The 15,638-nt window shown below is 45.6% G+C and overlaps 1 protein-coding gene across 3 annotated transcripts in view; it reads left to right on the forward strand.

Moving 5' to 3' along the window:
* Nucleotides 1-2,147: 2,147 nt before the first annotated feature.
* DSE (dermatan sulfate epimerase) overlaps nucleotides 2,148-15,638 on the forward strand; it is a 54,851-nt gene continuing 41,360 nt past the window's right edge. Inside the window, exon 1 of one of the 3 annotated variants that reach the window (XM_036413971.2) lies at nucleotides 2,148-2,263. The gene's annotated coding sequence lies outside the window, so the exon portion shown is untranslated. Of the gene's footprint in view, nucleotides 2,264-2,408; nucleotides 2,602-15,638 lie in introns of those variants that run through there. The other 2 variants (XM_045572571.1, XM_036413972.2) reach the window with 2 other exon arrangements.

The following is a 15,638-nucleotide window of genomic DNA, read 5'->3' on the forward strand; positions in this document are numbered from 1 at the left end:
ACCAGGATTTACTTGGGGGGGGGGGTGGGGGATAACAGTAATTAGAACAAAGCCGTTAAACATCTTCTCTCTGTGTGTTGCTTGGATAAAACCGGAATTAGATTCTCGGGATCAGATTTTCAGAGAGATGATGGCAAAGTAAACGGCCTCCCCAGGGCTTTCAGGAAGGATGAGAAGCTGATGGTGTTGTAGGTGTCCAGGTGAACTGGAGCACTTTTCCTGTGGAATCAAGGCTCCTGGATCTTGGAAGACTCTGAGGGCAAAATTGCTTATCTTTGAGGCCTGCTCCGAAGGGGACACTTTACAAGAAGTGGATATTGGGCAGATATTCAAGTCAATTGAAGCCAAAACTGGGAGTAAAGTAGCAAATGCTAGTGGGTACCACTGCCTCCTTTTGAAGAGTTCTCAACATAGTTGTGCATTTTGGGAAGAGCATTTAAAATGCTGGTACTTAAACTCTAGCCCCGAGATTCTGATTTATTAGTCTGGTGTGGGGCCTCTATTAAAAAGTATTTATCAGTCTGGTCTGCCTGGCTCAGCGGTTGAGTGTCCACCTCTGAACCAGGAGGTCATGGTTCAATTCCCCGCCAGGGCACATGCCAGGTTTGGGAGCTTGATCCCCAGTGTGGGGCAGACAGGAGGCAGCTGATTAATGTTTCTATTTCTCTCTCCCTCTACTTTTCTCTTATATCAATTTTAAAAAAAAAGTATCTTATAGCACTCTCCTGCTGATTTGATGTTCCAGGTTGAAGAGTCACTGAACTAGATGACTACTTGTTGAGAGGATAAATAAATCAAAAGAGATGTTGGTTTGTTTTCTAAAGTCTCTTCCTAATTTGAGAAGATAGGTTCCCTAACCCTAATCCTAACCCTACCCTAATTTACCTCTAACCCAACCCCTACCCTAACCCTATGGGTTACATATGACAGACACTTTCACAATCAACAATTAGTTGTCTCTAATACTTGAATTGTAAATTCCTTAGCCCAGTGTCTGGCATGAAGTAACTCTCAGATAGGGGCCATTTTTATTGCATCATCTCTATAGCTGTTCTGTGAAGGCATTATACCTCTACATTACAGATAAGTGAACTGAGGCTTTGAAGTTATTTTCCAAGGCCCCCCGTAGAAAACTGCAAAATTAAGGGCTGAAACCAGAATGAAAATCCAGTTCTAAATTCTAGAGCCCCTTCTTTCTTCCGCAGGCCGCTCTGAAACGTTTGGAGGTTTATGCAAATCAGTGGTTTACCTGTGTAAACATTTCAGAAATTTAATTAAACCACTTCCCCTTGACCTGTTTGTAAGGAATGTCTCTTCAAATGCAATTTTTCTTTGAGTAAGAGAAGCATAAAAGTAGACATGCACTTTTTTTTTTTTTTTCTAATGTGGCCTAATTAATGGAAACTCCTCTGTAGGTCTGGGGAAACTCAGGATTAGGGGGTGGCCCTTCAGACTTCCTCAAAAACCCTTTGAAGTGAAGCGGGGGGTGGAAATCACTGCTCTCAGGTAAAACACCCTCAGTTCTGAGGGATGGGGAAACGTCTGCCACGCCCGGGCCCTCTAGCTCTGGTCGGTTAATTACACTCTCACACAGAGGCGAGGCTGCCCGGAGGTGGATGGCCCGGCTCCTACCTGCCACCTCTCGGGAGGGAGCCATGTTGGTGCAGTGGCTGCTTTTAAGCAAACTGCAGACCCTTCTCCAAGGGAGCTGCGATTGTTACTGAGGTCGCAGAACCCCGATGGAGGAGGGCGCATCCGCCCCCGGCCCCCCCACCCACCCGCGCAGGCCTAGCAGATAAGATAAATGGAATTTCCTCTGGAGAGCTGCAGGCATTCCGTGCTCTGTTCCCGACCCTCTGCCTTTGGGGATTGCCCTCCGTTCCGTTTGCAAGGGTCGGTGGTTTCAATTTCGCATATGCTGGTTAGTACCGTGAAGGCAAAACGTGCTTCTTAGGAGGTGATTTTCTGCCTTCTCTCCGCGAAGACAGGAAAAGCAAAAAGAAGGAGGAGTCGCTATTTTGGAGAGGGCGAGCGGAGTGGGCGAGGGCCCCCCTGGAAAGGTCCTCGGCGTCCCCCCCCCCCTCCCCCCCCCCGATTTCTCTCCCGGTCCGGATGGAAACACCAAGTTCCTCCTCCCCTGGGCCTCCTCTCGTTTGGGGGTGATCCCAGAGTGGAACCCGAAACGCACGGGTCCCTGGAAACTACTGGAGCAAGTTAGCGCCCCCGAGGCCCGGCGGAGCAGGCCGGGCGCAGGCGGAGAAACGTGAGTCCCGGGCGGGCCGGCGGGGGAGGGGGTCCCCGGCCCCCCTCCCACTCCTCGCCTCCGCGGGCTCCGGTGACGTTGCGGTTCCCCCGCCCTCCGGCCGAGCCCGGGACCCGGCCCGCCCTCCGCGGGGCTCGCCCACACCCGCCCGCCGCCCGCGCCGCTGGAAGGAGCGCCCCCCGGGCGGCGGCGGCGCACCCGCGGCCCCAGCGGCTCCGATGGCGCGGCGAGCGCGCTGAGTGCTCCGCGCCGGGCGCCCTGCGGTGCGGAGGCCGGGAGCCTGCAGCCCGCGCCGCGGCCGGGAGGCGCCGCCCGGGAGGACGGAGCGGCGGGGAGCGGTGAGCGGGGCCGGGATTGGGGGCGGCGGGGCGGGCGCGCAGCTGGGCCCCGCGCGGCGCAACTTTGTCCCGGGGGCGCGGGCGGCGGGCGGGCGGCGGGAGCCACGTCCCCACCGTCGGCGCCCTGGGCTGCGCGCCCGGCCCGCTCGGAGGGTGCCTGCGGGGCGCGCGGGGCGCGAAGCCCGAGCCGTGGGCTCGCGGGCGGCGGGGCAGCCCCGGGCCGGCCGTTCGCCCCTTCCCACCCCCCGGGGCGCCCGGTGCCCAGCCCGGCGCGCGGTAGGAACGCGGCGATCGCTCTGGGGCGTCGGGTCTGGCCCGGCCGGGATCCCCCCGGACCGCCCGCGGGCGCTGGCATCCCGCTGCCCGGGGGGTGGCACAGGCTGGCGTCTCGCCGCACATCGCGCTGCGGGGTCGGCGTGCGGGTCGCGGCGCTGCACCCGCCTCCAGCCGCGGGAGCCCGGGGCGGCGGACACCGGAGAGGAGTCGCTGGTGAACCCCACGCCCGGAGCCCCTGGCGGCCGCGGCGGCGGCGGGCCGTTGACTCAGCGGCGGGGCAGCTCGGAGCGGGGCCGCACGGGCCCGGAATCCGAGCTGCGGGTGCGACCCCGGGACGCTCTCATGTTCTTTGCTCCTTTGGTGGAGGCTGCAGCCCGGGCCAGCGGGCAGGGGAGCTTGAAACCGAATCCCGTGCTTAAAAGCAGGGAGTGCACCTCCCTTACCTGCAATTCCTTAGGTCAGAAAAGGACACATAGTTTCTAGGGATCTTCGTGTAACAAAATTATTTAAAAATTTTTTTTCCATTAGTCATGGTTTAAATGTTCATGAAATTTGAGAATGGACCTTCTCACTTAGACAGAGTTTAAAACAGGTTTTTAAGTATTTTTCATGTTATAGCACTTCATCTCCCAGGAATTACCTTTTCTGCATTGTGTTTGGGTTCCTCAAATGATAACCTGAAATGAAATATGATGAGCAATATTTTGTAGAGTATTGAGGCAGCACTACTAAAATCAGATCATAACAATGTGTGTAATAGGCAGGGAGGAAGTAAAACCCGGAGTCGTCAATCTGTGCACTGGCCTATGGTGTGCTACTATTTTCTTTCCAAGTCAGCAAACATAGAAGTCCTTTTAGGAAGTGTGTAGGTTAAATACGTTCTAGCTAAGAGGGAGAAAGGGTGGAATTTGATGCCTCATTGGTTAGTCACCCGCCTGCGTGGACTCAGCGAAAAGTAGAAGACAGGGCTGGGCACGCGGGAGCCACGTCGAGGTGCCCTCGCTCTCCTGCGCTGCTCGTGCAGACAGAGAGGAAACCCGCCTACACATTGGAGAGCCTAAGCGTCCTTTTCATCGACGGGCATGTCACATCAGTTCCATCGTTTTAGTTCAATTACACAGTGACCTGCAAAGCCCATTTTTCCATCCAGGTTAAAAAAGGTTGATAGTACAATTACCAAGTGAAAGGGGCGGGGGGGAGGGAAACTTGGACAGAGAGAAATCTGCAATAGAACACACTATAGAAGGGCCTTTGCCATGGAGGGAACTGTTAGGACTTCCCCAGTCCTGCCTGGTAGACACAGTCATGCAACTCCACTAGCTCCCTCTGAGGGTAGGGGCCTGGTTGTGGGAAAACTCCCTCTAAGTCAGCCAGGCTGGCCACGTGAGGTCAGGACCATCACAGCGACTAGCATTGATGTGTGCATCTACTTTTGTGCTTTTAAAATCACTCCCCAATTTAGTGCAAACAGGTTTTTAACGAGATTGGTGGTCTTTCCAGTTCAGTATCTGCCATTGCTGCTGGGGAGGACATGGTGGCTGTCCACATGGTCAAGTTCTTTTTTAAAAAAAATACATTTTTATTGATTTCAGAGAGGAAGGGAGAGGAAGAGAGATATAGAAACATCAATAATGAGAGAATCCTGGATCGGCTGCTTTCTGCACGCCCCACACTGGGGATTGAGCTCTCAATGTAGGCATGTGCCCTTGACCGGAAATCGAATCCAGGACCATTCAGTCCACAGGCCGGAGGCGCTCTACCCACTGAACCAAACGGTTAGGGCCACATGGTGCAGTTCTTACTTCACAGATGCTCCTCTGCGTTCCCAGCGCCTCCTTATAAAGATACATTTAGCCTCCGAAAGGTGTTTGGAATCAGAGGTGCAAATGTGTCCTGCAGTGAAACAGTAAAATACTTTTGACCGCTATTTGAGGTAGATGATTTTGGTATTTATTTCTACTAATCTGGGTCACGCTGTGTTGCATGAAAGACATTACCTGATACCCTTTCCATATCACGATTTCAGCAAGTGACTGGAGAGGAATAAAGGAAGAGAAAACATTTAAATTTGGGTTTTAATATATCAGTAATCTTTGTTTCCAAAAGGAGTAAAGCAATTAGTAATAAAAGACTATAACATTTTGAGGTTGCAGCATATGCTAAATAGTACTTAACCACTGGCACGTTTGTGTCCTAAATATATAAAGTAAGAATTCTTACCATTTTTTACTACCCCAACAAAAGGAGAAATGTTGTTATCCTGTGATGTGGATGCGGCAGGCTTTTGAGGTGATCTGAACCCGTGGTAGAGGTAATACCATCATCGTAGTGAGTGTTGTTACTCCACTTACTGGGAGCAGCTGGATGTTGACTGTTCTGCAAGAGGCAGGAAGGCACTTGGTGAGATGCAATAACCAGCGACCTTCTAGAAGGGTCCAAGCAGAGCACAGGACAGTTCTCATTACTAATGCCTTAGGGTTTTTTTTATCTTGGTATTACATTGTCTTCCCCTAGAGCACATGTGTCAAACATAAGGCCCGAGGGCCAGATCCGTCCCGCCAGGCCTTGCAATGTGGCCCGCACCGCGCTGTCATCACTGCACTCTGCTGCGTTTCCATCACAATAACAGTTTATGACTGTTCAGTAAACCATTCGGCCCGAGATTTAGGCTGGATTTTAGATTTTGGCCCCTTCTCTGATTGAGTTCGACACCCCTACCCTAGAGCCGTAGTCGGCAGACTCATTAGTCAACAGAGCCAAATATCAATAGTACAACGATTGAAATTTCTTTGAGAGCCGAAAACCGACTTCTGTGCCCGGGCCACGAAGTTTCAGTCACACTGTACGTGGTCGTCTGTGGAAGGGCCACACTCAAGGGGCCAAAGAGCCGCAGTTTGCCGACCACTGCCCTAGAGGGATATGTAGAGTAAATTCTTTGGGGTCGCCAAACTGCCCGGAGATGTTTGGATGACACAAAATTCTCTAAACCAAGAGTCAGTCCCCAACGTGGGGTTTCAGAAAGTGTATAAACCTAGACTACCGAAAGGAGAAATTCTTTCCCCATGAAATTCAATGGGAATTAGTGGCAGGATGGGAGGTGGAGATTAAAATTGCGGATTCCATTTGGTGCTAGCAATAATTAGAAATGTACGCATTTCAAACAGTCTTGCCGACTCCACTGCCCAAGTCTAGTGGAAAATTCCCTTTTAGAAATTAAAGTCTACATTAAGTGGATACTATTTTAATGGAAACAGTGTTGTTGTTTCTTCAAGAAAATCTATATCTGTTAGTAAATAAATGCATTCTCGAGTTCTGACTTACCTAAAGTTAGTGTTCCACCACTTCTTATGTAGAGGAGAGTGGTTAATTAGCTGGTGGTGGAGGAGTGTTGCAGAAGAGATTGAAACTAGAAAGAGAAATGCAAAGTATTGTGCATGGGTTCAAAAAGGTGCCTCTAGGGTGAATCAACTCTCCCTTACACATTTATAAGCTTTTAGACAATTGGCGGAAAGGAAAAGCCCCCGTAGATCATGCAGCTACATGAGCACTTGCATTTTAAAAATGCCTAATACTTGTTAATATTTTCAGGTTTTAGCGTAGCGAAGATGGGGAGTGCTGTAGAGCAGGTGTCTTCTCCTCTTTTTAGGAGTGGGAAAATGGAAACAACTGAAAATAAGCCATTTGCTTATCATCTTACAAGTAATTAGTGGCCTATCTTAAATAGGAGATTAGCCTGAATTGCCCATTTCATTCTACTTTTCTCCTTGATGACTCCAAATTTATGTTACGAAAGACTCTTGCCTTTTATTTTCCTACAGTTCTAGTTTGTTATCCCTTTGAATTCTCACCACTGGCCATAAACTGTCAGCTCCCTGGAATGCTCCTGTGCTTCTCAGGCTTCTGTGAACTGGCACTTACAGACCCCCTTCCCACAGCCCCCTCCTTTCCCATTCTGTGGCTCTTCCCAAGCCTTACTAAGGACCCTAATGTGAGGCCTGCCTGACTGCTGAGAGCCCTAGCTCATCGCTGGGTTCTCATTCCCTGGCCTCGGGTCTGTGGGTGCTTTGCCCACGTGTTGTTTACTTCTGTCCGTCTAGGCAAGCCCCAGCCTGTTGAGGGTGTGGATTCCAAATCCTCGCAAATGCCCAGAAGACTATAAGCCTGCAGGAGGCAGTGTCCAGAGAGGTGGTCGGAGATCACAAAGAAGAAAAGGGATTTAGAAAAAGAAGAAAAGATTGTTGAGGCCATGTGTTTATTTCTTGAGTGCAGTTATTCAGTCCTTCATTCAGAATAACACCATGAAATTTTTTTTCTTAATTGACCTTTATTGGAGGGTATTTTTTTCCATTGCCTTTCAGATTGTGGAAGGAGGGAGACATTGATGTGACAGAAACACATTGATTGGTCATCTTCCCCATGCAACCCAACCCTGGGGCAGGGAGCAGACCTGCAACCCAGGTACTAGCACTTGACTGGGAATTGAACCCAAGACCCTTCTATGTGCGGGCTGATGCCCCAACCACTTGGCAACACCGCCAGAGCAACTCCATACATTCTAATGTGCGCAAAGATTCTTTGCTGGATTTCTATTTGTTTCAGCTTTCTTAGGAGATTCCATAAAAATGATTTGGTTAGTGTTGTTATTAAACAATTCCTGAAAGAACAGAATTTGCCTCTTCAGTAATACTTAGAAGCTATAAAGAGACTGATAATAAACATGACTTACATTAACACTGTATATTCGGGAGTAGCTATGATTATTAGTTAAGTGTAGCCCTGTTCTTAAAAGTATACAAAAGGCATATGCAGTTAAGTCTCAATTACAGATACCTGACATATTCATTGTAGGTTGTTTGTGCCCATCTGCTTTTCCCAGGCAGGGTCAGAGTGAGTAGGCAACTAAGTGTATGCGTCTGCATGCCAAAAAAGTTTTTGGTATTATTTATAGAATTAATAGTGCCTCTTTTCTCCCTAGTTAATATGAAGAATAGCAGGACAATCATAGCAAAATTCCCTGTGTGTATTTAAATTAATATCCAGGCTCTTGTAGTTGAAATTGAAGAAGTTCACAATCTGTTTAAAAAGCTGAAATTGGAATCTTCCAAATTATTCGTTGTACATACACATGCCATAGAGCTGTAAAATGTGCGTTTGTTGATTAGATCAAGGCTTTTGTATTTTCCTCCTGTGTAACAAACCGAGCTGCTAAGCAACAGAGATGTTGTATCGATACCACAACAAAGTTGAATCGGCATTTCCTAACCCTTCATAGGGATTTGTAAAGGAAATCAGCTCATCACGCTTGCGGATCTATAATATTTTTACGGATGCAGTAGGCAGGCAATGTACTGACTTGACTGTTGAAATCGAATGGTGATTGCGAGGAAAATGAGAATATTTGTTAGCAATTCCTGAAGGGGGAGGTAACACCATTGGGTCTCTTGAATACATTTTGGTATAAAATGTGACCCGCAGATCATGTTTCGGATCTAGTAGAGACGATTATTCACTTAGAGATAACAGACCACAAATGGACACTTTGATTTGGAGGAGTCCTTCAGATCTCGGTATTGAAAGAGTTAGCGCCCTTCTATAAATAGCTTACGCCCAGAAAGTTGCGTCAGTGACAAGAAACTCAAGAAGAGCATGATAAAAATCCCCAAGCAGCTCAAACATGTTTCATGCCAGGGTGCACTCAGCACCCTGCCACGTGGAGGAGAACGGTAGTGAAGCCGGGATGGGCTGGCTGCGGACAGGGCCGCTCACCTTCCCTGCAGCCTGACTGCAGCCTCCTTCTGGAAGACGTCTGACTTTGTTTCTGTTGTTGGAATATGTTTGAGGGCAGACTGGAGGCAGCAGATTTCTAGAATTTCACCCGTTCTGGTAAAGAACTTTCCTTGGGGCCTTTGCAGTTTGATGATGTCATGGCAGGAGGCATGCATGGGCTCAGTGGATCCTCAGGCCTGGGCCAGCTGGCGTTTGGAGTCACCTGCAGTGTTTACACTTGGGGGGGGGAAGGGGAAGGAGGGAGGACGGGCAGGAAAGAAAAAGTAGCTTGAAAAGGGATGTTGAACAGCTGTTTTCCATCTTCCCTGAAGAAAAAGGAGAGGAAGTCACTTACAGCAAGCATTAAGACAGATTTATGCTAAATACAGGGAAGTTTTTCTGAATGTTTTAACCTGTAGATTTCTGACAGAGGCCTTTGGATTCTTCTCTGTTTAGAAAGGTTTGAGCGAGGTTGTCCTGAAGGGGGTGCTAGTTAGCACCTGTTTTCTGGAGTTCTAAGTTTACGACTTCTCACCTGGATTTGAAAATCTTAGGAATTAAAAATGATTTCATCACAGCTGACCCTCGAACAACACAGGTTTCACAGGTTTGAATTGTGTGGGTCCACTTACATGGAGATTTTTTTTCAGGGAATGTGTACAGTACAGTACATGTATTTTCCTTATGATTTTTAAGTGAGATTTTCCCCGCTAGCTTTTTTTATTGTGAGGCTACAGCATGTAAAACATATAGACAGTATGTGTTACCCAACAGTTCATTGGTAAGGCTTCCAGTCCACAGGAGGCTATTAGCAGTTAAGTTTCTGAAGAGTTTAAAGTTAGACACACTGCCGAGGCCGGTTTGGCTCAGTGGACTGAAGGGTCCCGGGTTCGATTCCCGTCAAGGGCCTGTACCTTGGTTGCGGGCACATCCCCGGTGGGGGGTGTGCAAGAGGCAGCTCATCGATGACTCTCTCTCATCGATGTTTCTTTCTATCCCTCTCTCTTCCTCTCTGTAAAAAATCAATAAAATATATATTTTTTAAATTAAAGTTAGACACAGATTTTCGAGAGCATTCGGAGGTAGGTGTCTGCTGTTCAAGGGTCAACAGTATTGTGAATGTAGAAGAAATGGTCGGTTTCAGTGTCTGAAATATAATACAAGTTGCCTTTATGGTTTCTACTTAGCATATCTATTTGTTAGTACAAAGTATTGGTTAGGGTTAGGGTTAGGGTTAAGGTTAGGATCAGGGTAGGTATTGATCACATATAAGATTCTTTAACACATTGTTCATGTAGGTGCACATTCCAAGAGCTGAAAAATCCTCTAGGCTTCATTTGGTTTTACCCCAAACTGACCACTTTCCTTTACATTTCATTTTTATTCTAGAAAATCTTTTTTAAAAAAAGGCTCTGGCACTAGACTATTCTGTTCCATTTGGACTTTCCGTAATAGCCTTTACATTTCTCTGGTCCACTTTTTAAAGTAAAACTAGACTGGCACCAGTGCTAACACTAACGACTGGGGCATTCGTCCATGTGGCTAAAATATACAGCTTGCCCATGTCAGAGAGAGTCTGGAAACTTCTCTCCTATATACCAAACTTCTCGTGGCAGTAGTTATGGTTAAAAGTAATAATATTTATAGAAACAATGTGAGCTTTGTTTGATTTTTGTTTGGGAAGATGGACTATCCAGTAGAATTCAGAATGTGGTTTCAGGCCAGTGTTTCTATTTTATTCTCAATGTTAAAACTAGGCAGTACTTAGCGATAGAATGATCTTCAAAGAGGGTTCGTGCTGATGAGCAAAAGGTGCTTGAAAATAATACACTGCCCGCCAGTATTGGGTTCATGGCGTGGGGGATGCCAGAAAGGTAAGCCCAGCAGCCTTTGTCTCAGGCAGCAGGAAGTAAGTGTTTCACCTTAGTTTTACAGCCTGTGGTTGGAAAGCAGGTTTGAAATGCTTTTCACAGTTGCCTTTCTCAAAGGAAACTGATTCCTGGGGGCACTGAAAAAGCGGCAGAGTTTTCTCAGTAAGAGCATCTTTTGCTGGCCCTGTGAGTTGTGAGGCTAATTTCTTCCTCTTTTTATTTTTTAAAATTGATGAGAGAGAGAGAGAGAGAGAGAGAGAGAGAGAGAGAGAGAGAGAGAGAGAGAGAGAGAGAGAGAGAGAAAGGGGGAGGGGAGAGAGAGAAAATTGATTCTTTTATGTGCATGTGCCCTGATTGGGGATTGAACCCACAACCTTGCCACATTGGGAGGGCTCTCTAACCAGCTGAGCTACCTGGCCATGCTGTTCCTCTTGCTTCGTTATAAATCATCTACAAATTAGACCCTATTGGTTCTAAGGAGAACCCAGGACAGCTGGAGGGCGAAATTCAAATCCATTGGTTGCTTTGTGCAATAGTTCCATTTATCCTGTCCCAAACACTGGTGTGACATTTTAATATCCACCTTTTTTCCTAAAGAAACCAATATTGTTCAGTTTGGACTCATCCTGTTAGCCACGTGCTATGATAGGGGTTTAAGATTTGCACCATTAAAGTTTTTAGACTTTTGTGACTTGTATAGAATTCTATATAAAATTCAGATTAACAAATGGTATTTTGAGTATCTGCTGTGGGAACTTGGGAACTTTCAAAATTCAATTTCATCTCTTGTTAAATTTCATGGTGCAAGTTTTAGGTTAAAACTTCCAATATCTCTTTCTTAGGGAAGAGATGTGTGGCTGTATTTATTTTACTAAATTGCCATAAAATGATAAATCCTGTGCCTACAGCTGAAGTGAGCTGGCAGTAGAAGGGTAGTTACATAACAGATCCTTCTTTGTGTGCTTACACCTTTTTTTTTTTCTTGTTGGGGAAGCCACTGAAGTTTGGTTCAATGGTTGCAAGTTTTAGAAAAGATAAATCTGTTACTTGGCAATGAAAGCTTTGATATATAACTTTTTCCAATGTACTTTTGAACCTGGAGAGCCAGGTGAAAGAATGCTGCACTTTAGTGATAGAAATACTGAAAGGATTTAGTCCTTCAGCAAGTATTTGCCAGGTACTTCTGTGTTTGAGGGGATATCTGGGTGGGGGTGGAGAGGGGAGCATGCAGAATAAATATGGCATAGTTTTCATCCTTGGGCAGCAATAAAATCTGGTTGGTGAAACAGCTGAACACGAATCTTTGTGAGAACAATTAAGGGCTAAACAGAGACAAATGCATGCAGTGGCATTGCAGGCGGGAAGAGATCTGTAAGTGTTACATGGCAGAGGATACTCAGGTAGAGGGGAGAATGAACTATGTCTCAGGATTTTATGCTCATAGGGGAGGAAAAACATCACAAGGAGGGCAAATGCACAGGAGGAGGAGTGAATAGCAAAATGGGATGGCTGCCAGGTCAAGGAGAATTTCTTAGAACAATCGTGGACATTCCCTATCTCCTTTTATAGCGTTATCTTTCCTTGTTCCCTTCCCTTCCTCATACATTCTTTCGTTGTTTTCCACAAATATTTTTGAAGGACCGTATTGCATGTAATCAGTGGTGCTAGACACTATAGGAAAGAAAAGAGTAAGACCCTTGCCTCCCAGGAGCTTATACCTGCATTGGTGAGTTCTACCTCAGATCCCTTTTGGGTCCAGAAGGGATTGAAACATAAATGTGAGAAAGGAAGATAAACATGTACCTTCAAATAACTTGGTATACCTGTAACTAGTACTAAATGCATAAATTAGTAGAAACAGTTAAAACTATAAATATTCTTATTGATCCCCCCCCTTTTAAATCCTCTTAAAACAGTTTAGATCATGCATTTTCTCAGTACATCCTCCCTTCTCCATCCCAGCCAGAAGTGCAAAGGCGCGTAAATTCTGAAAGTACTTTGTCACTCTCATGCAAACTTCCTTCCTTTTATTTTAGTGACTTGTGAAAATATATTACTTCTTCTGTCATCTTAACAGATGACATAAGCACCTTCTAGGCAAGCCTCATCCCTGAATTCCCAAAGAATACTGAGCAATGCATGGATGGCCAGAGAAGGCTTTATAACAAATGTGTTCTCTGAAAAAGGCAAGGGGTTGGGTGTGGAGCGCTTAGAGGGAACCACATGAAAGAGAGTAACAGTGGGAATGAAAGACAGAAAGGTGAGTCGTGATCAGGCAAGGATGCGCGTGGAGGGAGAGTGTGTGTGGAAAGGAAATGGGAAATACTATTGAATGATAGGCCAGAGCTACATACCCTGTGGAAGAAAGTTGTTCATTTTTTTTTTTTTTTTTTGCCACAGGAAATAGAAGCTCTTGAGTAGGTGAGTGATATGATGATGGTGACTTATTTAATTTGGGAGGAACTTTATGGTTTACAAAGATAATTATGTCATGATTAGTTTTGGCACGTTGCCTAGGTTATGTCTTGGCTCCTTCGCTCTTTCTCTGATCTTGCATAACTCACTTTATGCCTCAGTTTCCTCAGCTGTGGAAAGGGGGTGCTATTAATATTTATAGTGTGGGGCCACAGTGAAGATTAGATGAGTTAACCCAGGTGACAAACTTGGCATAGTTCCTGGCAGTTGGTAAACATTATGTACAGGAGTGGGCAAAGGTAGGTTTACTGTTGTTCATATGGAAAATAATACATTAATTAGTAGATAAAAATACAAGAATAAACTCTGTTTCATGTACTCAAGTCTATAAACCTACTTTCTCCCACTCCGGTATGTTTATTGATTATAGCAGCCTCTGGTGTGTATATAGTAAGGGCTGTAATCCCTAATTTGGAAACGAGAAGATTGTAGAGCTAGGACTCTACAGAGTTTGCTAGGCTGTTGTAACAAAATCCCTCAAACTGGGTGTCTTCAACAAAAGAAATTTATTGTCTCAAAGTTCTTGAGGCTAGAAGTCTGAAATCAAGGTGTCAGCAGGGTTGGTTCCTGCTAAGGCCATGAAAGAAGATCTTTCCCATGCTTCTCTCCCAGCTTCTGGTGGTTTCTGTTAGGCTTAGGCATTCCTGGGCTTGTAGATGCTTCACCCCGTTCTCTACCTTTATCTTCACATGACCTTCTTCGTGTGTGTGTGTGTGTGTGTGTCTGTCTGTCTCCCAATTTTCCCATTTTATGAAGACATCTGTCATATTGGATTAGGGGCCCATCCTACTCCAAATGACGTTGGCTTTACTAATTATATCTGCTATGATCTTGTTTCCACATAAGGTCACATTATGAGGTATTGGAGATCAGGACTCGGACATGTGAATTTTTACAGGACATAATTCAACCCATAACAGACTCAATGTCAGATCTTTTGAGTACACCACACTCTGACCAGGGTGTGCTGAGAGGATTGTAGGAAAGAGGAGGAATCCGTAGGTTTATATGAGAAACAAGGCTCTTCCATCTCCTGTTCTCCTAGACCTCAACCATCCCCCAAACAGCCACAGCAATGGACATGTCACAGTGGGCCTTGGGAGGGCGGTGTGCTCCCTGTCTACCGAAAGGATCTTTTCCTTTCTTCTTTCCAACATGCATTCTCTGAGACTTCGCTCCATTTGGCATTGGAGATACAGTTAAGTTCAGGGACATTATACTTGCACTGGTAAATTTCAGTCCTCTCTATAAATTTGGATGATAAATCACTGTCCCAAAGTATTGGTAATAAAGGAAGAATTGAGTGCTTTTGGAAAAAGGCAAAAATCTAAAGTATCAACGGTAAGGATTTTGCTGAGGAGGCAGATGGAGATGGATAAGTGGTAGATATACCCCTGTAAGCTAAAATAGAAGTTGGTGCCTTTCAAGTGTAAATTAAGGATGGAGGTAGAATGAAATGGAGGTTCCTAAGTCATTTCTAAGCAAGTTAGAAATTTCCCCAAGTGATAGAAGTTACTTATCTATTGATTTAAAAAGGTACAAAGACGAATGATGATTTTCAAGTGAGGAAAGTTCCGGGAGAGTCAATCCTTAAGTCACTAAGACAGTGGTTCTCAACCTTCCTAATGCCGAGACCCTTTAATACAGTTCCTCATGTGGTGACCCCCAACCATAAAATGATTTTCGTTGCTACATCATAACTGTAATTTTGCTACTGTTATGAATCGTAATGTAAATATCTGTGTTTTCCAATGGTCTTAGGTGACCCTGCTAGTGGTTCTCAACCTGCTGAGAAGGACCAGCAAGAGGAAAGGGTGAAGGCAGAGAGGGGAGTTGGGATACTCTTGCAGTAATTCAGGCAAGACATGGTGTGGTGTGGCTTAGGTTGTTACTGGCTGATTCTGGATTGTATTTTGAGGATGGAGTCAACAGAATGTGCTGATGGCTTGGAAATGGAGACAGTTGTGGGGAAGGGAAAAAGGGGGAATGTGGGCCTGAATTGCTGGCAGGATTAGCTGCCAGCAACTGAAATGGGGAAGTCGGAGAAGGCAGTGCCTGCATTTTTGCATCCGAGTGTCCTTGTTTTACAAACCAAACCTGTGGTGTTGTGAGTTTTTTTTTATTATGATTCATAAGATGATGTTTAGAAAGTACCAAAGAATTGCGATCTGTAAGATCAAAAAGTATATATAAAAATGTTCATGTATGTGAAAGGCGGCAAAAGAAGTAAGTTTATCATTGGTGGGCATTTGAAGATTAAAATGGAAGAATGCTTGAATATAAGGAGGGCATGGAAAAGAGCTTCCTAAATAGTGCTAAACGCATCCCTCCATATGTACTCATCCAGGACATAGATTTCCCATTTTATATCAAATGTACCAGAAACGTAGATTTAATGCCAGCAAATTATTTTCCCACAAGATGCTTCTAAGTCTTTTGCCTCACTTCCGTGTATGTCTAAAGCTTTTAAGCAATTTGTAAGTCCAGTATGTACCGCTGTGTATTTTGCCCCAAGCGTAATATCCTTGGACAGAATCTTTTTTTTTCTGGATATAAGTCAGAAAATAATAACAAACATTGGGTAAAGAGAAGGATTCAGTGAAAAGTGCCACATTTCCTATTCTCAAGGGACAAGTGTTAGGGCAAGAC

The sequence above is a fragment of the Pipistrellus kuhlii genome, unplaced genomic scaffold (genome assembly GCF_014108245.1).
Source record: "Pipistrellus kuhlii isolate mPipKuh1 unplaced genomic scaffold, mPipKuh1.p scaffold_m20_p_5, whole genome shotgun sequence".
NCBI classification, from domain to species: Eukaryota; Metazoa; Chordata; class Mammalia; order Chiroptera; family Vespertilionidae; genus Pipistrellus; species Pipistrellus kuhlii.